The sequence below is a fragment of the Brachycentrus maculatus genome, unplaced genomic scaffold (genome assembly GCF_059751285.1).
Source record: "Brachycentrus maculatus isolate JH-2025_06_01 unplaced genomic scaffold, ASM5975128v1 h1tg000334l, whole genome shotgun sequence".
Classification (NCBI taxonomy): Eukaryota; Metazoa; Arthropoda; class Insecta; order Trichoptera; family Brachycentridae; genus Brachycentrus; species Brachycentrus maculatus.
Window position 1 is genome coordinate 616,583 of NW_028281083.1, and position 25,413 is coordinate 641,995.

The 25,413-nt window shown below is 29.2% G+C and overlaps 1 protein-coding gene across 4 annotated transcripts in view; it reads left to right on the forward strand.

Moving 5' to 3' along the window:
* cv-2 (crosveinless 2-secreting protein) overlaps nt 1-25,413 on the forward strand; it is a 172,028-nt gene that overhangs the window by 4,570 nt on the left and 142,045 nt on the right. For 2 of the 4 annotated variants that reach the window (XM_088268864.1, XM_088268867.1), the window contains exon 2: nt 344-519. The gene's annotated coding sequence lies outside the window, so the exon portion shown is untranslated. Of the gene's footprint in view, nt 1-303; nt 520-25,413 lie in introns of all 4 variants that reach the window. The other 2 variants (XM_088268866.1, XM_088268865.1) reach the window with 2 other exon arrangements.

Consider the following 25,413-nt stretch of genomic DNA (forward strand, 5'->3'; position numbering starts at 1 on the left):
TATATATATATATATATATATATATATATATATATATATATATATATATATATATATATATATATATATATATATATATATATATATATATATATATATATATATATATATATATATATATATATATATATATATATATATATATATATATATATATATATATATATATATATATATATATATATATATGTGTATATAAATATGTATACACACATATGTGTTTTCGTGTGAGTATACAAAATACGAATAAATCAATTTTATCATCATTGTTGTTATATACCATTCTTGTTATAATTATATAAGTGTATTCTTTGCATAAAGTGAATATTTTGTTTTTTTTTAGATAAAATTAAAAGATAAAAATTGTGGTTTCGCCAGTTTAAATAATAAACAAGTGACAATACTATCGACGCGAGTGTTAACCGCGAATTGCTGCGACCATATAATTGTGAAAGTGGGAACGTACAACGGACTCGTGAGAGGGAAAGGACAACGTTACGGAGTCGAGCACATTTGAAGGTAAAAAAAAAAAATATTTTTTGTTTATTTTATATTTTATTTCTTTTTTGAAATTGGGAATTGCATTTATTATCGACCTTGCTAATTATGAACAAGGTTTATAGATCATTAGGAGGATTTTTGTTTCTTCTAACTAAAAGAAAAAGATGCGCTGAAGTCAGTCACATCAAATGAAAACCTATCAGCGAAAGTTGAACTGACAGTACACAACGAAGTCCTGGTTCCAACCCTAATATATGAAAGTGAAATATGGAGTTGGCAAAAGAAAGATGAAAGTAGACTGAATGCAGTCGAAATGCGATCTCTCAAGAGAATGTCCGACAAAACGATGTATGATAGATGTTCGAATAGTGAAATAAGGAAGGAATGCAAAGCTGAGATAAGCATTATCGATAAAATTAAGGAAGGTGCGCTAAAGTGGTTTGGACATGTGGAACGAATGAGTGAGGAAAGAATGGTAAAACAAATTTATGAGGTGAATTTTTTTGGGAAAAGGAGCAGAAAAATACCGAGAAAATCTCGGCACGATCAGGTATGCCAAATACTTGAAAGCGGTTAGGTTAGGAGTCGAAATAATCGGCGGGTTTGTATGAGGAGATGCATGAACGTGAAAGAGACGAAGAGTGTTTGCAAAGACAGAATGGTGTGGCGTTCTATTAATCAGTCTCGAAAAAGAAGCGGTTAGCTTATTTATCCGCCTTCGTGGTGTAATGGTCAGCGTGTTTAGCTACCGTGCTGGAGGTCCCGGGTTTGATTTCCATTGGGGGTTGAAAATAAATATTAGTGATTTTACACTGTAATATTTATTTAATATCACCCTGGACTGGTTCCTGAAGCGCAAGAGTGATCACCTTGCCTTCATGTAAGTAATGATCAAGAAAACACTGTGTCAATTTGATGCAGTGCCCTATGCACCATTGGGTGCGGATAAGGGTAAAAAGTAAGTAAGTAAAAATATGTATAGTGATTTAAAAACAAAGTTATATTTTAATTATAAATTGGAAAATCACAAAGTTATTGCTTCAAATGTAAATCATATTTATTTTATTGTTCGTTTAAAAAAAAGTATAGACATACCATAGATTTAGAACGTTGCCGCATTGAAGGGTAGGGCGAAGAGGTGGGAGTGATCGCTACCAGAGACGAGCAGACGCGTAGTAACGTTAAATAAAGGAGCGCCTAGTTTATTATTATTATTTTTCGTTAAAGACTTTCTTCCAAAAAATAAAATAATTTGGACATTTTTCTTATTTTACTAAAAGTACATCCCCGTAAATTTTCACAGTATAAAAACGACTAAAATACGGGTTTTCCTCAATTGTTATTTCACACTTATATTTTTATTAATTTTAAATTACGATTGTGTTCACATACTAAGTTTTTCGATATGAAGATGTCATTCACAACATTTTGAGTCTAAATATGTATATCGCATATATATTTATGTCGCGATCTAAATATTTATGTCCGCCTCCATAGTGCAATGGTCAGCGTGGTCGGCTACCGTTCTGGAGGTCCCGGGTTCGATTCCCAGGGGGTGGTCAAATAAATATAAGTGATTTTTTCTCCATTTAGAATTTACTTTTATATATTTTTTTATGTTGAGATTTAAAAAAAACATAAGCATGTCATATTAAGTAGGTACTTCTTACCTTTACCGCAACCATTGGTGCATAGGACACTGCATCATATTGACGAAGTGTTATCTTGATCGTTACTTTCACGATGACAAGGTGATCACTCTTGCACTTCAGGGACCAGTCTATGGTAAAATTAAATAAATATTGGAGTGTGAAATCATTAATATTTTTATTCCTCTCCTGGGAATCGAACTCGGGACCTCCAGCCTGTTAGTTCTACATGCTAGCAATTACATCACGGAGGCGGATTGATAAAACTATATTTTTATATCTTTATTTAAAAAAAACTATAAAATCAGAATCAATGCAAAACTGTACTTTATGTATTAATTTTTAAATCAAACACAGACTTTTTGAGTCTACTAAGTTGTATTTTACCAACAAAAACACATAAAAATTTAATATTGTATTAAATTAATATTAACACCAATTGGTAGACTCAAAAAATCTGTGTTTGATTTAAAAATGAATACATAAATTAAAATGGAGTTCTACAAATCAAACGCCGAATCAATAAATAAACAAAACTGTACCTACTATTCACCGGCTTGTGAACCTTGTATTTGTGATAATTTTTATTAGAAAAAATTAAAAAATTATCACAAAAAAGTGTAAGAATTTCATAACAACGTATCCTTTGATTGCCAAGCAAGAATTCGTACGTGTAGGTACTTGTCCTGCGTGAAGAAGTGAAGAAATTCAAGACGTGTAACCGGGAATTACGTACAAGATTGCACCGAAACAAGCTCCTTAACTCATCTGACGGAGAAATTCAGCGAAGTATTTAAAACGAAAAGTCTTAATGTCGACCATCCGAGCGTGAGGCTTTTTGGACCATTATTTGCTCGCTTTTGGCTCGGTAATGGTAATTTACCAGCCGAGTTAATATGCTATTCTATCGGCGTAGATAGACGTCACTATATTATACTCTTATATTATGTATGTATACGGTAAATATGCGAGTAAAGGCTGTGTGACGTTACGATAAATGTGGAGGTCCTCACCAAAACGTTGCATTTCCATTTTAAATGATTTTAAGTAATCATCAATTGTAGCTTGTAAAATTGTTACGTTTTTATGCGATTTAATGATTTCATATTGGTTTAACACAGGATTGGTCACATTTATCGCAATTTTAATAAAGATTTCGATAGACTACAGTTTACATAACAGATTTTCATTTAAAGGATTTTTTGTGCAATAAAACTCCATGTTAATTTATGTATTAATTGTTAAATTAAACACAGATTCTTTGAATCAACTAAGTTGTATTTTATTGTTTGAAAAAAAACATAAAAATTAGTATTCTGACAATTGTTTCGCCTAGTTATGGCATTTTCAAAAGATTGTCAACACTCCTTTTAAAATGCCATAACTAGGCGAAAAAATTATCACAATATTAATTTTGATGTGTTTTTTTTTACAATATAATACAACTTAGTAGACTTAAAATATCTGTGTTTGATTTAACAATGAAAACAAAAATAAAGGTATGTTTCAAATGCCCAAACCATCTCAGCACACCTATCTTAATTATATCGATAATGCTTATCTGAGACTTGCATTCTTTCTTTATACCACCTCTTTCGCTTTATATACAATAAACAGAACAGTGTTACTTATAACTGTATTACCCTAAGGACCCTTCCAATGATGTCATTTGTCCAGTTGCAATCAGCCATAAAAAGGCATATTCTTTGTCTACACACTGTTAGAAGTAAAGTCGCTAAGACGACAGAGCGCTCAATATTATTGTGTGTACCGATTTCACAACCAAGATGAAATTGGTTTACGAGGCTGTCGTGTTGACTGAGCAATATGATTTCGCAAGTGCCTCTAATATATAATTATTGGTGAATGCATCAAATGTTCCAGAACAGAAGTACTTCTTGCGAAGTGTACTTCGTTCCGTAAGCAGGGATTCGCAACCTTTCTTTCTCTGTATGATAACTAACCAACTAACTAACCATCACGCCGCTTCCCCGCTGGGGTAGGCAGAGAGAATCGAACGCCAAACCACTCTGTCTTTGAAACATTCTTAGCCTCTTCCACATTCATTCATCTCCTCATACATACCCGACGATTATGACGACCCGGCCGCTTTCAAGTATTTGACATACCTGATTGTGCCAAGTTTTCTTCGGTCTGCCTCTGCTTCTTTTTCCAACAACATTCGCCTCATAAATTTGTTAAACCATTCTTTCCTCACTCATGCGTCCACATGACCAAACCATCTCGACACACCTTTCTTAATTTTATCGATAATGCCTATCTCAGCCTTGCATTCATTCCTTATTTCATCATTCGAACATCTATCAAACATCGTTTTGCCACACATTCTTCTGAGGGATCGCATTTCGATTGTATTCCGTCTGCTTTCATCCTTCTTTTGCCAACTCCATGCTTCGCTTCCATACATAAAGATTGGAACCAGGACTCCGTTGTGTACTTCCAGTTTAGCTTTCGCTGATAGATTTTTATACTATACTCGTATATTACATTTAAAAATAATAGTAATCTGTGATTTTTCTCATTTATTAAATTATAATTAAGTCCGCCTTCGTAGTGTAATGATCAATAGCTCGGCTACCGGTCTAGAGGTCCCGGGATCGGTTCCCAGGGGGGGGGGGGGGTCAAATAAATATAAGTTATTTTTTCACTCTAATATTTTTTCAATATTACCCTGGACTGGTAACTGAAGGGGATGGCTGATCACCTTTCCTTCATGTGTTAACGATCAAGATAACACTGCGTTTATATGGTACCCTATGTACCATTAGGTGCGGATAAGGGTTTGAAGATAAAAAATCAATTATAATTATTTGTATGGAAACTGAGCGTAACAAAATTTTTGTTTAGGGTCTGTGGCAATTACTTATTAAGAATAAAGTAAATTTTATGTAATGGTTTTTAGGTTTCGTGATTTGCAAATAACGACCACGACGTCATTGGACTGCAGAAAGAACAGCGTAACGAACCTCTGATGTTGAGAGATGTAAAAATTCTGTTTAAAACCAATTTCGTGATTGGCGCCCTCAAATACTGAAATCATTTTTAATTTAAGTTTTACTTAGTAAATACCACTGTTTCTTAAAATCTATTGTGACACGTGTTTCGATGCATTCCGCATTATTTAACACCGTAATACGGTGAATGAAAATGATGAGGAATGCATCGAAACACGCGTCAAAATAGATTTGAAGAAACAGTGGTATTTATCAAGTGACTCTTTAATTAAAATAGATAGATATTACCACGAAGTGACTGCTGAATCAATATATATATATATATATATATATATATATATATATATATATATATATATATATATATATATATATATATATATATATATATGTAAATATATATATATATATATATATATATATATATATATATATATATATATATATATATATATATATATATATATATATATGTATATATATATATATATATATATAGAAATATATAAATATATATATATATATATATATATATATATATATATATATATATATATATATATATATATATATATATATATATATATATATATATATTATATATATATAAATTTATTTAACGATAAAACTTCAGATGTAATCCGGTTTCCTTAAATGTTAAAAGAATCGTGTAACTGTCATTGCGATTATATGATGGAGTCGTCAATCTACGTACATATGGACAGAGTATGTATGTAGTTACTACGTGTTGGAACAAGATAAATCAGCTTGCTTGCAATATCAATGAATTCATCGAATTTATTATCTATTTTACTATGTTGATTTATAATTTAACATAATACAATAAGTCTATCTTTGAAGTCCATACGTCCGATGCTTAAAATCTGATCTCTAATAAATAATTAAACTAGTTATTGATACTACACTGACCTGTTGCAATTTTTTTTAATATTCTAAAGCTATTGTGCTCACTTTATACAGCAACCTTTTTATAATGATTTGTTTTATTTAAAAACAGCATTTTTTAGCAATCGATGAGTTTTTGGGGCTGATAATTTTTTGTATTACCTAACGTCTAAGTGACTGTAAAATCTATCTACGACTTATGCAACACCGCTTGTTATAGTCCTACAAAGGCTTCTATTTCATAGCATATTCTTATTTGTGAGTGGATTTACTGTTTGCGTTTATAAAGGCTGTCATTTTTTCCGAAACAATCAAGCCACTTCGCTTGAGTTTTCGCCCATGCATTTTGCTCATTAATTACATTTTATTAAATTTTTCCATTTTAAGTGTATATATTTAGGATCCAAATAATCGTTTTGATACTGGTTAGATTTTTCCATTTTTTTATCAGTTATCAGGCTTTTCCAGGACTTACAGGACGCATAAAAATATCGTTGACGATGAGGAAGAATTCGCGGTCCTCTCTTTTCAGATTGTGAAAATCGAATCAATAGTATTTCGACCAAGCACCGGGATATTTTCTGGGTTTTTGGGACACCACTGTCAATAATAATGACATATAGGGACAAAAATCTTTCCTACTTCAATAATTTTAACATACCGTATTGCATGAGTAACAAGTAAAAAAAATCTGTGATATTTTTTCATTATAAATAATGCAAATACAAATTAGTTAGGAAAATTAAAATTACTTTTTAAAGCAGTTTTTTTGAAATCTATCTATAAATTTTATACTTAAAGATTCCAATATATTTATGTTTGATGCTATGATCTAACCATTCATTAAATTTTACTACGACGGTAATATAAAACTAATAAAAATGAATAATGTAAAAGTATTTTTTGTTGCTAATTTTAATTCAAAACCAAGGAGGAAATTGTAGAAATATAACGGTTGCTGATTACCTTCATGTCATTAGAATATCTTGGCGTTCAATTTATAAGTAAATATTGTAGAACATTTTGCTGTCGAAAACAAATTAATTAAAGAAATAATGAATTATATTGGTATGTATCACTAAAATATTTTATAAACAGAAAAAAGCTAATAAGACCATTTATATATATATTTTGAATATTGAAAGCATTAACTTTGCGGATCATAGTAATATAATATTTTGAGAAATAAAAACACTTTGTTTTTTTATCAACCAACATTTTTATTAACAACTAACTAGTTTTTAAAAAAACCTTTTGCCTTCTTCAGGGTTTATTTTATGACTAAACATACATACATGATATGTAAAAGAAACAGTGTACAAGTTATTGGGTTTCGATAAGGATAGTTGGTTGTTAATAAAAATTTGAGTGGATCAAAAAACAAAGTCTTTTTATTTCTCAAAATAATATAATTTAAATATATATTTATTTTTTACTAAAATGTTAATAATATTAGTATATAACCACTCACCGGGTTAGTAGTTATATACTTATAAAGTAAGTGGTTATACACATATATTATTAACATTTTTTATTAAAAAATAAATAAGTAAAAATGACCAACCATAAAGTAAATGCTTTAAATATTAATGATATTGAGAATAAAATTTATATTTGCCTTAAAATTCACTGACTTCCAATTCACGCTTAAAGCATAGTAAGGACTAAAAGTTATTTACCGGTTTTTTGTTGTTCGCGTACTAAAATCAAAAAATGTTTTTTTCTATTAATAAGTACAATATTAAGTATTAATTTACTTTGCTACGTAAAACAGATTTAGTTAACATACGAAAAACATAGAAATTTTCACGAAAAACGTGGAAAATCCTTGATACCGCATTTCATTAATATTTTTTTTATTTCAAGACAATTATTAATTTTAATAACTAATAATATCACTTTAAGCCATTCCTTTATACTTTTGTTCAGTGATCAAGTGAATGCGTTTTTGGGCAAACGTTGCACACTATAACTGAAGGATGACGTTTTTTATATATATTTTTATGTATATTTGAAATAATTTTAATTAAATTACCATATTTATATATGTATATATATATATATATGTATATATATATATATAATATATATATATATATATATATATATATATATATATATATATATATATATATATATATATATATATATATATATATATACATATATATACATATACATATATATATATATATATATATATATATATATATATATATATATATATATATATATATATATATATATATATATTTAAATATAAATATTATTATTATTATTTTTTATTCTTTTATTTATTGATTTTTTTCAATCGTTAAACAATATATTTTGAAATCCCGAAATAACCTGTATTTTTATTGTATAAAATAATACCAGAATATTATACAGAAATTATTATTGATAATCTATATTCAAGTTTTATAATAGTACCTTTCTTACCCCATTGGTCTGAAAACTTTAGGACCTTCCTTCTTAGACACGAGTTATTAAATAACATTGACAATTCAAAAATAATAATATGGTGATGTAATCAAATAGGATCTAAAAGTAAACATATTCAAAGTCCGTTAAATATGAACAAATAAAATATTGAACCGTACAGAAATCTCATCGTGATATTTTTACTTTTTTTAAATTTACTATTTTTATTTTTTACTTCTTTATTCAATCTTAAATTTAACAACGGTACACATAAAATGCTATTTTATTACATGTTGACTTCTCAACATAGAAGAACTTGGAAGTTTTAGTATTTATAGGGCTTATGACCTGTTAAAGGCTGATTAAGGGATCACTTTATACACGTGTAACATTCACCATTCTACACATGACAATAACTCTGCTAAAATTTTTGGAACCACAATATAAACTAAATATGTCAACAATCTCATGACAACGTGAGTTCAATAGAGCCATCTATGGTTATATTGAGAAACCTCGTTTTTAGCAGAGACCCTTTATTTGGATTTACGCAAGATCTTAACCGGATTATTTTATATACTGGGAAACGCCCGAAAACATGACTTTTAATTTTTTATACATTTTGTAAATTTATCAATTACCATTTACATACATCAAGAAAGGTGCTTTAAAAATTGTGTTTCTTAATGATACTCATTTAAACGAATAAATATGATACATTAAAAATATTGGTAAAACAATAGATGTTCGAATGATGATTTAAGGAAAGAATGCAAGATATGCATTATAGATAAAATTAAGAAAGGTGTGTTGAGATAGTTTAGATAAGTGGAACGAATCAGTGATTAAAGAAATCAAAAAAAAATTAATGAGGTGAATTTAGTTGGAACTAGGAGCAAAGGAAGACCGAGGAAAACTTGGCATGATCAGATATGTCAAATATTTGAAAGCAACCGAGTCAGGAGTCAAATCAATGGGTTGGAATGTATGATGAAAGCATGAATGTGGAAGAGGCGAATAATGTTCGCAAAGACAGAGTGGTATTGCGTTATTTTCACTTTTCCTACTGCTACGGTGAAGCGGTGTGATGGTTAGTTAGTTAGTTAAAAAATAAACTTTTAATTTTTGATTTTTGGTCTTGATTTTACGAGTAGATATACAATTTGTATAACAAAGTTAATTAATTTTGAATAATACGATGAAAAGTAAAGGTTATCATTTTAATATCCGATTATATTAAAGTTTTAATGTTGCATATCCTTTTATGGTCAACGCACTTGTCGCCCCACACATAGATGAGCACACGTAAACAAAATAGTGATAACGAATTATAACATGCCTCTACACAACATACTAAGACACCGTGGCATGTAATAAATAATTGATTTTGCATGTAACTCGTAACGCGAATATTTTTCTGTTATAAGGTTATCTTTAGTTATTTGCAAGATAACTACCAAGAAGAATAGATAAAAGAAAGGAATATATAAATAAATATATATTTATAAATATATATATATATATATATATATATGTATATATATATATATATATATATATATATATATATATATATATATATATATATATATATATATATATATATATATATATATATATATATATATGTATAAATATATATATATAAACATATATATACACACACAATTATTGCTTTGCTTAGAATGGACACATAAATAAAAGTTTTACCAAAAACACTTACAAAATAAACGACATAAAATAAAAAAAAACTTAACGTGTGCAATCTTCTTCTTTTTTAGCTAGGACTGTGTCCTGTTTTTCTCGGAGTCCACTCCTGGGAGGTGGAAGACCAGCTGTCTCTCCATCGTTTAGGTTGTCTTCCTGGGGGTCTGTTACCTCTTATGTTGCTGTCAGTTTCTGTCCCCACCACTCGATCCGAACTAGCTCTTCCCACATGATTTCATTCTCCAGAAATGTCTTCTTACTCTTCCCCATCACACAACAACTTCGACATTGCAGATTCTTCTTATTTCAGAGTATCTTACTCTGTCGCGAAGTGTTAGGCCTGCAATGGATCATAGAATATTCATTTCGGTGGTCCTAAGAAGGCTTTTAATTCTTGTGTCAGCTCTTGTTTCTATGCCGAATGCCATGTTTGAAATATTGATTTGAATTAATGAATAATTTTTTTTGTTGCTGAGAAACGATTATCTTTATACAGTTAAATAATAAACATTTTTCAATTACTAGATATCAGTCATGCCTTCGAATATCAAAACAAAGATACCAAAGAAGTGAAGAATGGCAAGACACAATTTATGGTCGATATTATCCTCTCAGGTCGAGCGGTCAAACAATGTGTAAAGATAATTTTAATACAATTAGCACATTTTTATCGAAAAAAACGTAAGTTAACTCACACTTAATAACAATAAACTGAGATAATTTGAACGTTATTGAACTTTACTCGATAATGTATCGCGCTTCTCAGTGTTAATGGAAAGAGTGTATTTATAGATATTAAGTAAACATGAAACTATTTTTTTCACATTTTATCAAAGATGGAGATGAATATGGTAGTCTGGGCATTTAAGGGGCTGTATATATTTTGTATATTACGTTGAAATGGTTAAAAACAATAAAAATGTATTCTAAAAGAACTCCACCGACAAGACACTGCAATTTAAAAAAAAATATGTTTAATATTGTGATGTAAATTAATTTATACAATTTATGTTAATATAAAAAGTCGCGAAATTGTTTAAAAAAAAGGTAAAAAAGTTTTAAAATGTATAATGAGATGTCTGAATGTATGAAGAATGAAAAGAGTCTGAAAGAATTTAAAAATAAATGTTTTGTTTACTGTAAGAAGATATATATATAAAGTATATATATATATATATATATATATATATATATATATATATATATATATATATATATATATATATATATATATATATATATATATATATATATATATATATATATATATATATATATATATATATATATATATATATATAAAACCCTTATCCGAACCCCAATGGTGCATAGGGCACTGCGTCATATAAACGAAGTGTTATCTTGATCGTTTACACATGAAGGAAAGGTGATCAGCCCTCCACTTCAGGTACCAGTCCAGGGTGATATTGAATAAATATTACAGTGAAAAAATCACTAATATTTATTTTACCCCCCTTGGGAATCGAACCCGGGACTTCCAGAACGGTAGCCGAGCGTGCTGACCATTACACTACGGAGGCGGACATATATATATACATATATATATATATATATATATATATATATATATATATATATATATATATATATGTATATATATATATATATATGTATATATATATATATATATATATATATATATATATATATATATATATATATATATATATATATATATATATATATATATATGTATTAAAACACAATTGGTTCGAAAACCAAAAATGTCAATGATTTCAAGAAAAAATATTGCTGAGATAATATTCCAAGGTTATAAGAATCGATGTTACGTTTCAAGTTTGCAATGTACTTATTTATCATTTATCATTGATCTATTGATACGTAACATAAAGGTGCACTTATTTCTCAAGTGCACTAATTAATTATACTCCATATTATCCTCCAATTAAGGAAGTAAACATAAGTTCTTATTACTATATGTATGTATTGCTTTATAATGTATTAAGTATGCAGTTCATGTGTGTATATCTGACAACGATTAAAGAAAACACTTCGTTTTTTACCACTTGAGTTTTATTATAGACTACATGTTTCAGAAGTTAAACTTCCATCATTCAGGTCTGTATAATAACAGACCTGAATGATGGAAGTTTAACTTCTGAAACATGTAGTCTATAATAAAACTCAAGTGGTAAAAAACGAAGTGTTTTCTTTAATCATTGTAACATGTCTTACCACAAAGTTAATGCCAAAACAATAAATGTGTATATCTGTATTAATTTATAGGTGTTTTGTAAGACCTCAGAAGGGATATAAATAAATAATTAAATATATTGGAGTAAACGACATTTTGAATGTGTCCAAATACTTATTCACAAATCTGGATTATCTTCAATTATAGGAGTCTTTTACATTTTTTTTATATCTCAGGATTCGGACCTCACATATTCACATACATAAAGAGTTTCTGTTTAGTAAAAAAAAGAACTAAAAGCTTCTTTTCATTTCACCAACAGATGTCTCTAGTGAAGTTCTAGTGATTCAAGAATAACGTTTCGAAATTGTTTTTTTTTTTTTATATAGAACTACCAAGAATTTGAGTAGTGTGGTTGTCAATAATGGGTAAAATTGGAAAATGCTACACGTGTGTAAAGTGATCATTTAAACCAGCCTACGACGGTCGTCAGCCCCGTAAATGCCCAGACTTCCATATTCTTCTACATCTTTGATGAGTTATCAACAAAAAAAATTATTGGAGTAAACGCATTTGAATTCCATGGTATTTTTAAGCAACAACGGTATTCAGCTTACAACATTTTGAGTGTGTCCAAATATTTGCTCACAAATCTGGGTTTTCTCCACTTAAATTAAAAACTAAATAAAAAAAAAGTTTGGCAAAAAAAATTCAGTATATCGCTTAATCCGTTCAACAACGTCATATATAAAAATCGTCAATTTTCAGTTGTGCATATTTTCGGAATGCCCAGAAAATGTACTATATCCCAGAATGTTAACTTAATGTTTACCAGCTACAGGGTAAGTGTTGTTTTTGCATTTTGAAGAAAAGGTATTGTTTATTTATTTTTTTATAAACTAAGTATTTTTCAAATGGAGAAAAAATATTCAGGTATTACCTTAAAAGACCTGTTGCACAGTAAAAAGTTTAATAAGTGGTTTGACATTTATTTTTGAAATATTTTATTATATTTTTAAAAACTTTAAAAACGATTTCCTGAAAAATCAAGTTTTTTGAAATATAACGTTGTTGAAAGGAGTGAGCGATATGTGTTTTCATTTATTATTATATATATTTATTGATTTGGCGTTTAATTTGTAGAACTCCAATTTAATTTATGTATTAATTTTAAATCAAACACAGATTTTTTGAGTCTACTAAGTTGTATTTTATTAACAAAAACACATAAAAAATTATATTGTGACAATTGTTTCGCCTTGTTAGGGCATTATCAAACGAATGTTGATTTAACGAATGTTGATATTATTGTTGATAAAATACTACTTAGTAGACTCAAAAAATCTGTGTTTGATTTAAAATTAATACATCAATATTATTATATATCTCACATTTAGTTAAGTTTGCGTATTTATAAGGAACGCAATAACATTGTATGAATTTAAAAACATTAATTAGAAATACATTTTAGTTGTTGAAGTTTTACGCTCTATTTATGCTATCATAATATTATTAAATATTATGATCTCTAAATAAGCCTTGTGCGGATCTAACATCCTGCAATGTCGACCTAACGGAAGTGGCGGTTCTAAGAATACAATCAAATGCTCAATTTTATAGTTCTGATAAAACTTTTAATTAAAACAGGAGAGAGATGGATACATTTATGTAATATGATATTTAAATAATAGAAAGATAGAAAAATAAAGTGATACAACACTTTCATTCTTATTATTTTTTGACATCCTATCAAAGATGAAGAAGAATATGGAAGTCTGGGTATTTACGGGGCTGATGTACATAAGAGGTCGGTTGTGCTTTCACGCGCGATTTAAAAAAAAACATACACATTACAATTTAAGTTTTTTTTTAATAAAATATTTTTTTAACATTTTTTTTTAATTCCCACCTTTCAATTACTCTTTTTTTTCAAAACTACATAATTATTTCAAATAAAAACTTTTTTAATGCAACAACGGTAATTTAAGAAAAAAATCAAAAATTTAAAATGTTACCTGGATTTAGAGAAAATTAAGTTGCGACTTAACGAATACTACGAAAACTAACGGTACCTGAAGCGGAGGGTTGATCACCTTCATGTGTTAACGATCAAGATAACACTGCGTTTATATGATGCATTGCCCTATTCGCCATTGTGTTGCTGATAAGGATTTAAAAATCAAATAAAATAACTAATACTGGGCCTTAATAGCTTTCTCGTACAAGGAACGAGCGCCTAGATATTGTGACAGACGTACGGTAACCTTTTTATCTCGTTGTAAATTGTAACACAAGCACATGTGAGAAGCGTGATGATAGCTTTACCCACTGAGCTAAATAACACTAGCATTCGAGCTGTGCGCATAAATTGCACTTTGCATAACGTTGCTTTATTTATATCTGATATCTGTGCTTTGTTTCCACTCATAATTTAATTGGCTGTTGGTGGATTAATAACCGCTAGTCGGCCATTGTGTGATAGTTTCCACTTGTTCGGCCGATTCTAGCCGGTGGCGATAGGATACGATGCAGGCCTGGCAGGGCGGCTGACACTTTACTTGTAGCCGCTAGAATACGTATGCTGCCTAGAAACTAAAATGAATGGCGAAATTCGCTTAAAGAGATGCTTAAAATAAACCTATGATTATTGTATACAGAGCTAAAGTGATGATAAAAAGAAATGATGCAAGATATTATGAGATATTATTTTTTGACATCTTATCAAAAATGAAGAAAAATATGGAAGTCTGGGCTTTTACGGGGCTGACGACCGTCATAGGCTGGTTTAAGTGATCACTTTACATATGTGTAACATTCACTAATGCTACCCATTATTAACAACCACTCTACTCAAATTCTTGGAAGTTCTATATATATATGAACCAATTTTGAAACATTGTTCTTGAATCACTAGAATTTCACTAGAGACATCTATTCATGAGATGAAAAGAAGCTTTTTATTGAGCAGAAACTCTTTTATTCGTATGTGAGGTCTGAATCCTGGATTATAATCACACACATGAGAAACGCCAGAAAATATCATTTTCATTTTTATTATTTAAGCCTATAAATAGCGTTATCAAAAAAATTAAGAAAGTTGTGTTGAGATGGTTTGGGAAGGTTTTTTTTTCATTTTTTATTATTTTTGATTGCATTTATTATTTACCTTGCTTATTATGTACAAGGTTTGTAGATCAATAATTGTGGATTTTTGTTTCTTCTAACTAAAAAAATGTTTAATTTTTAATCTGTGATGAGAGCAGGAGGGATAATCGACATTTTCTGTCCAAGCTTGGTTTGGGCATGTGAATTGAATGAGTGAAGAAAGGATATGTATGGAAGTGAAACATGGAGTTGGCAAAAGAAGGTAGACTGAATGCAGTCAAAATGCGATCTCTCAGAAGAATGTGCGACAAAACAATGTATGATAGATAATCGAATTGTGAAATAAGTAAGGAATGCAAAGCTGAGGTATGCATTATCGATAAAATTAAGAAAGGTATGTTGAGATGGTTTGGACATGTAGAACGAATGAGTGAGGAAAGGACGGTAAAACAAATTTATGAGGCGAATATACTTGGAAAAAGGAGCAGAGGCAGACCGAGAAAAACATGGCACGATCAGGTATGCCAAATACTTGAAAGTGGTCAGGTTAGGAGTCATAATAATTGGCGGGTACGTATGAGGAGATGCATGAACGTGGAAGAGGCGAAGAATATTTGCAAAGACAGAGTGGTGTGGCGTTCTATTCTCTCTGCCTAAGCGGCGTGATGGTTAGTTAGTTTGTCAGTTAAGAAAGGATAGTTAAACAAAATCATGAGGCATATGTGGATAGCAACAGAAGCAGAGAAAGACACAAAAACTTTGCAAATCATTCAAATACTTGAAAGCGGTTGGGTCAGGAATAATCGGCGTGTATGTATGAGAAGATGTATGAATGTGCAAGAGGCCAGGTTTGTGTGCAAAGACAAATTAGTATGGCGTTCTATTCTCTATGCCTACCACTGCGCAGAAGTGGCGTGATGGTTAGTTAGTTAGTTGGTTAGTATTCGTATTTTTACTTCAACTGGTTCTCTGTTGGGAAATTTCTTTGAGATTTTTATATCACTTATTCACATACGATTTTTAAAATTACTTTTTTTTATTTAAATTATTTTTTTAAAAATTACTCAATATCCAAGTGACTCTGAAATCTAGCTACGGCTTATGCAACACCGCTTATTATAACCTTACTCAGGCTTCAAATTTTAAGGTTTCATAGCCTATGCCTACTCGTGAGTGGATTTACTCTTTTTGTGTATAAAGTTACTGTATTTCTATAGGCAAAAACACTCGCTTGTTCACATACAAGTAAGCACTTTAATCTTTTATAGTGAGTAAATAAAGCTGATTTCGATTGTGAGCATTCTATTTTAAGAAGCGCTTTTAAAAACTGTTAAATAATGAATGAATTTTTTTTATACTCAGTTGCTGATAACTTATTAATTTAAATATATGACTCAAGATTCGAGGTTATCTTACCTTACCGTTGATACGATTATCCGGGTAGTTTTCTAATAGTAAATTATTTGAAATTAATATTCGCTTTAATTCATGTTTATAAAAATATAATATTAAAGTCCAGGTGTAATTATTTTATTTTAAAACCTTACTACTCTAAATTATTATTGTATCTATTGTATGCAATATATAAAATCAAGTAATTAAAAAAATACACACATTTATATAAATATATATATATATATATATATATATATATGTATATATATATATATATATATATATATATATATACAAATATATATATATATATATATATATATATATATATATATATATATATATATATATATATATATATATATATATATATATATATATATATATATATATATATATATATATATATATATATATATATATATATATATATATATATATATATATATATATATATATATATATATATTTATATATATATATTTACATATATGTATTATAACACAGGCTATACCAAAAGAGCTGTAATACATATAATTAAAAAACTTAAAAAATATATCAATGAAAAAAAAATGTATATATTATACGTGGTAAACGATTATGAATTTATTAAAATATATACAACTTGAAATTGTAGCAAATGCACTGTATAATGTCTAATTTTTGTGTATATAATTTTTTTATTAAGTATTGGTGAAATATATAATAAAAAAAACATAATAAAATACTTATAAATGGAGGATGATGATATTATAAACACAGTAATTAGCATTGAAATGTAATTCGGACGGTATATTTATGTAGGTTTATCATAACCTTACTATTTCATAGATTTGTGACAAGTGAGTACATAAACCATAAACAATAATCTAATTCTATATGAGATACTAAAAATTTTTTTTTCATATTTTTTTTTGACATCTCATCAAAGATGAAGAAGAATATGGAAGTCAGGGCATTTACAGGGCTGAACCGTCATAGGCTGGTTTAAGTGATCACTTTACACACGTGTAACATTCACAAATTCTACCCATTATTTACAACCACACTACTCAAATTCTTGGATGTTCTATATATATGAACCAATTTCGAAACATTGTTCTTGAATCACTAGAACTTCACTAGAGACATCTATTGGTGATATTCTTCTTCATCTTCAATAGAATGTCAAAAAAATGAAAAATAACTCCTACAATTAGAGATAATCCAAATTTGTAAACAAGTATTTGGACACACTCAAAATGTTGTAAATAATTTATTTGGTTGTATTTAAAAATTTCGATCAGTATGACAAACGAGGCTGCGTCAGCGTTGGATTTTTTGGCACATGGGTCCTGATAACCGTTGAATTACTGGAGAGTAGATTGTAATTGTGATAATGGAGGTTAATTAACTAGATGAGGGTAGAATACAGGGGGTGAGTTACTTTTGTTCAGATTTTTATTTTTGGATTGACTTTTCGTTTCAGGGTCATAACTTTTAACAAGTTTAGAGAATTTGGCGAATGGTCAAGGAAAAAATTAGCCACAATATTTTTTATCTCTTTTTATTATTTTTTTTTATTTATAATTATTTTGTTATAATTTATAATTTTTTAACTGAATTTTCTATCCTATTGTACATTTACATATCGCTCAACAACGTCATATATCAAAAAACTTAATTTTGCAGGAGATCGTTTTTAAAGTTTAAAAATATAATGAAATGTATTGAAAATAAATATCAAGGCACTTATTGAACTTTTTGGTGTGCAACAGATCTTTTTAGGTAAAACCTGAATGTTTTTTCTCCATTTGAAAAATATTTTGTATATTTGAAAAAATAATTTACAAATACCTTTTCTTCAAAATACAAAAATAACACTTTCTGCCCTGTAGCGGGTAAATATTAAGTTAAAAATATGCCGCTTTTGCTGGGATATAGTACATTTTCTGGACATTCCGAAAACATGCACAACTGAAAATTTACCATTTTTGAAATATGACGTTGTTGAAAGGACTGAGCGATATAACAGTGTTTTATCGACACGGTCATTAATAAAGTGTTTTTTTTTTTACCATTTAAGGAATTTATTATTATGGCAGATAAAATTCTTAAGATAAGTACTAGGTGAGATAGATATCGTAATTATCTACGGAATTCGTATTGATTGCAATTATTTTTTTTGTACCTTGCATTAAAGACGTCTATGACTAGTTTGACGTCATAAAGCGTTTTTGTTATTGTGTTGTTTGGAATATAATAATGATAGTTTTTTTTAATACTTAAATACTTAAGATACACACTATCAATATTGCATTAGAATTTATTAACACACTTTTATTTTTTATCTCTATTTATATTGGTACAGTAGAGGATATTAATGTTTATTTTTTATCATAGAAATATGGTACTAAAACAATTTGTAAAATGCTCACACACAAAATAAACAAGAAGTTTTGCCCTAACAATAGTTTTTTTAACATATGATTAATAATTTATTTACCTTTTTATTTGTTTTATACATGTATATTAGCAAGAAGAAGAAGTCTCTGCTAAATAAGAGCTTTCTAAATCAAACATAGACGGCTCTTGTTAACTCATATGTACTGCGTCATGAGATTAATGATACTGTCGTATATAGAAGTTACAAAATATGAGAAGTGTGGTTTATCCGCCTCCGTAGTGAAATGGTTAGCTTGCTTAGCTACCGTGCTGGAGGTCCCGGGTTCGATTCCCAGGCGGTGGGTGAAAATAAATATAAGTGATTTTACACTCTGATATTTATTCAATATTACCCTGGACTGGTCCCTGAAGCGTGGGAGTGATTACATTGCCTTTACGTAAGTAACGATTAAGATAACACTGCTTCAATACGATGCAGTGCTCAATGCACCATTGGGTGCCGATAAGGGTTAGAAGAAGGTTGTCAATTATAGGTAGAATGGTGAATGTTGCACATGGGTAATTTGATCACTTAACCAGCCTATGACAGGTGTAGCCCTGTAAATACCCAGACTTCCATATAATTCGTCATCTATGTATGTATGTTAATACGTATATATAGTTTTTTTTGTTGATTTAAATACACAATGCACTCAACATATCCCTTATAAGTTTTTTAAAGGTTTTAATTAGATATCTTGTTAATGATCTTTTTCGTTCATGAATATCTAATATAGGTACTTCCAAGTTTTCACCACAATTTTAGATTCTTTATGTTTGAACTTAGTCATTCTCAACTCTTGTAATACAAGTCAGTTTCTATTGTTGAAATGTCAAAAAAAGGTTACATTCTCTTAATCGGCGTATTGAATTCATCGAACAAATCTGTAAAAATATTAAATTTGTAACATTCTCTTAATCGGCGTATTGAATTTATCGAACAAATCTGTAAAAATATTAAATTTGTAACATTATCTTAATCGGCGTATTGAATTCATCGAACAAATCTGTAAAAATATTAAATTTGTAACATTATCTTAATCGGCGTATTGAATTCATCGAACAAATCTGTAAAAATATTAAATTTGTAACATTCTCTTAATCGGCGTATTGAATTCATCGAACAAATCTGTAAAAATATTAAATTTGCAACATTGCCTTGATCGGCTTATTGAATTCATCGAACAAATCTGTAAAAATATTAAATTTGTAACATTCTCTTAATCGGCGTATTGAATTCATCGAACAAATCCGTTAAAGTAACTAAGTATCGCACTATACAAGCCGAGAATTTTTCATGTATTGGGTGGCTGAGAAGTCTGGAACTGCGGTGCATTGACATTGGATAAATTCTGAAGATATATTTCCATCAGAAGAAGTTGGCCGAAGCCGCCCACCGCGACTGAGTTATGGCCGATTATTCTCCGCGAGTTGAGCAATAAATTGATCCGGTGGTCGATTTGCTTTACATATCCATTGTTAGGCGAGTGTTTATTGTCCACCTTACCCGAGAACATTATCGGGTAGTACTTGCGCCTCTGTGCGACTATTTCTTAATGCTGGATCTTGCAACACAACGTGGGCTGTGTTCGATCGATTTCTTTGCCCTGCTACTCTATACAATGTAATGTACCTCGAATTACAAATGTAAGGGCCTAGACAATTTGTTGTAACAAGCATTTAATTTAAATTTCGTTAAGCATGTAACAATATTAAATATTAATATAAATATGAATATTTTTAAAAACAAAAAAAATTGTCCGCCTCCGTAGTGTAATGGTCAGCACGCTCGGCTACCGTTCTGGAGTCCCGGGTTCGATTCCCTGAGGGGGTCAAATAAATAGTGATTTTTTTCAGTTTAATATTTATTCAATATTACCCTAGATAGGTACCAGATGCGGAGGGCTGATCACCTTTCCTTCATGTGTAACGATCAAGATAACACTGCGTTTAAATGAAGTCGTGCCCTATGCACCACTGGGGTGCGGATACGGGTTTTAGTATTATTTATTATCATTATATATATATATATATATATATATATATATATATATATATATATAAATATACATATTATATATTGTTGTATTTTTTATTCATCATCCCGTAGCGCATCAGAAATGCAATTCTTACTTACTGTTTTTAAATTATGTACGTAGATAATATTTTTCTACTTTATCTGACCCTCGTCCGCACCTAATGGTACATACGGCACTTAAAAAAATCAACCTTACATTTTAAAGTCTTAGCTTATATTTTTGTAACAATTGTTCCTTCTTGTTGTAAAATATATTGTATGTTTGAAGGTAATTACATATGCAATTCAAACAAAGTGCCGGTTCGTGGTCCCGTGGTTAGTGTCGGTCTCTTGGATCAGAAATTATTGGTACGAACCCATTTTACCACAGTTTGATACCTATTTCTAATAATGATCTGCTCAGGCTCACAGAAATAGTATGAAATTGAATATTTTTGTAAATAATGTAAAAAAAACATTTAATTCTCTTTGAAAAATGTATTGTATATAGTTGGTTTTATTATTATACGAATGATATGTATGTAGTAGGTACATCAATTATTTTTAGTTAATTATAAAGTAAAAAAGTTAAGTTAGTTAAGTAAGAATGATAAGGTAAAAATGGTTAAGTTAAACAATTGGTACGCGTTCGACCCGTTGGCCATACCTGTACTATACCTTTGCATTTCATTTAAAGTTATGTTCACCGTGAAGTAACATCGTTTATCAAGCAGTATCCTGTAAATCCTTTTATTGTTTTCTTATTAATCTTCTTTGTATGCAAATACCTGTATTGTTATCGAAGATGAATCGTTATATAGACATTCCTGAATGGGACAATAATAATTATTAATGTATTGGTTTATTTTTCAAATGGTCAAATTGAAGACATATTTTTGTAAGCTTAATATATTGGTTTGATTTTCCATTGAAAAATGTACGTCACGAGTAGGGAATATGATCCCGGGATTCTGAAGGTTTCCAGTCTGGGGAATCTTGGATATCTGAATCTCGGGATTTTACGGGATTAGAAGGCCTTCTCAACCTTTAAATCAAAGCACTTAACATTGCAAATAATACAAAAAGTCGTTTTCAATATCGTGTTTTAGAATTATTTGTCTTATATTCAATATATTTAAAAATACATACCAAACTAAACAACCAACCACGCCGCTTCCAGAGTACGTAGGCAGAGAGAATAGAACTCGATTCCACTCTGTCTTTGCAAACATTCTTCGCTACTTCTACATTCTCCTCATACATAACCGCCAATTATTTTGACTCCTGATCCATCCGCTTTCAAATATTTGACATATAAGTTTACATATGTATGAATATTTAACATTAATATATAGATTTTAAATTTTAAATGTATGTTTTACTTTGTAAATACCACTATTTCTTAAATTCTACTATGACACGTCTAATTTTCAAACACCGTATGTGCGGAATGCATCGAAACACGTGTCACAGTAGATTTTAAAAATAAGTGGTATTTACTAAGTAAAACATTAATTAAAAATGAAAAGATGTTACCACAAAGTGACTGCCGAATCAATTAATGAAATTAATATATAGTTTAAAAAAACGTATGCACTCTTGGTATTAAACTGTTATTCCCTAAATGAACCCCTTCTAAGTTTTGAAATGAAATGCTTATTTTAAAATTAATGTATTAAATAATTGTGTAATTCATTATAATGCATTTCTTAACCATATTATTTTTAAGTGTCTGTTATGACTTAGATATCTCAAACAGTTTTTTGTTCACCTGTAGCTATTTATTGATGTATGTTGTCACAAATTATATATTTATTTTAACGTGTGTGGGTATTTGCGAATGTGTGAGTTTGTAAAGATACATTTCTTGTCCAAATATGTAGATCAAAAAATCGTAAAATTAATGAGGGAACAAAGTGCCTTTTATACGAGTTGGAAATTCCAGACTTATTATTATCGTGTAAAATCTAATGCTTTATCAGTACACGCCAATCCTCCTTTGAAACAGTTTGTTAAGATGTGCGTTATATTATGTATGTCAAATACTTGATGATTATGATATACAGATATCAATATTGTGTGATTAATAACCGCACTTGAAAGCGATAGCAAGTTCATGCAAGTGTATCCATATTGTTTACCTAACCGTAATGTTATCTCTTCGAGTGAGATTTCATTGTTTTGTGACACAATTCATCATTTTTGCAGTCACTCAAAGTGTTACTTGTTAATTCAAAATATTGTGCAATCGGAGAAAACTGAATTCGTACGTCATTATTACAGAAGTATCAAAGCAATGTATATTTATATTTTTAATGATGCAAACTTCATTTTTTTTCCAATATCGACAGAGTAATTTAAAGCCACGATCGAAAAAAATCTTGGATGTGAACGGTTAACAAAAGTCAAACAATTAATGGATAATATATTTTTAAAAAAGATCCATATTTGTCCTTTTTTGCAGATTTTTCGATCATGGTTAAATATTACAATATTTTTTTTATTAATATTAAAATTAATTTTATTTTATTTATTTAATATAATCAGAAAAAAAATATACCAATTCAATTAATTTACTACGCTGTGCCTCTTTAAAATACAGACTTTACTAAAGCTTGGAGAGACACACATCCTCAATGTTTATTGTTTATACTTAATTAATGATATAATAGTTTTTTCTTTGTATTCTTTTTGTTTTCATTTTTTTGGATTAACATGCACAAAAGGCATTTAATTTAATTTTAAGTATTTTAATTTGTTATATGTTTAACGTTGTATTTTAAATATTTTAATTTATTTGTTTACTACACGTATTCCATAATTTTTAAGCAATTATTTACAATTATTGTCATGTAATCATGGAGGTATGGTGGAGGGTGATAAATCTAGTGTATGAATAAGATATAATAATGATTAAAATCAGAATAAATACTTATGTTTAATTTTTTTTATTATACTGAAAGCTTGAAGCTTAACTTACCACCGTCTTAATAATCAAAATAATGTAATCCAGAACTCAGATGTATCAAAGAAAAATAATAACAAAAAAATAACAGTAAAAATAATTTCCAATAAAAACATCTCTGTTTTCAGATGTCTGCAGAAATCAGCCCTATATTTTGTAGAGATGTAGAGTAGCTTACTTTAGCAGATGCGCGAGGCAACACGATGATATGTATTTATGCCTACCTGTATGCAACATGAAAATGTAAATAATATAGTGTAAATGTAATGAATAAATAAATTATTGGAAAATAAATACGTAAACTGGTTGGTATGTAGGTACATCAATATTTAACCGCAGTCAAGAAATAAGTACAAGGCTGAGTTCGCACATGCTTGCGGTTCTATTCGGAATACTGGACACAGCCATCTTGATTTTATTGGAAAAATATTTTACGATCTCTGAGGTGCAACAGGCAAGTAAGTATGTTTGGACAATGGGTGGAGAGAATGTGTTCGGTAACCCATTTTGCAACTAAAGTCTAAATGCTTACCCCTTGTCCTATGCATATTATTATAAACTTGTAATTTAACTTTTACTTGGTAAATACCGGTATTCATATGAAATAGTGGTATTTACTAAGTAAAAGTTAAAATAAAATTAGATAGATAGTACCACAAAGTAACTGCCGACCAATTAATGAAATTTTATTATTTTTTTCTAGATGATAATTTTTTAATTGCATTTACTATTATTATAATACCTTTGTATTATCATTTATTTATTTTTTATCATACACATCATGACAGTTTACAATAATGTGTTATTATTTTTTGTCAGGGTAAATTTCACAATACTAATTTATAAAATTGTATTAAATAATATTAAAAACGCAGACTTACCGGGATTGACAGTGCGCAATTCATCAAATTGAATGAGTTGGTTTTATTTTTTACACATCTCTATTAATTCGTTCGCGTACTAGTTTGCACATATCGCTCACTCCTTTCAACAACGTCATATATCAAAAATCGTCAATTTCAAAGTCTGCGTAATCGGAGGGCATGTATGACTAGATGTATGGATGTGAAGGAGGCGAGGAGTGTATGTCAGAAGAGTGTGGCGTTCCATCCTCTCTGCCTACCCCTGCGGGGAAACGGCCTGATGGTAGTAGTAGTAGTAGTCAATTTTTT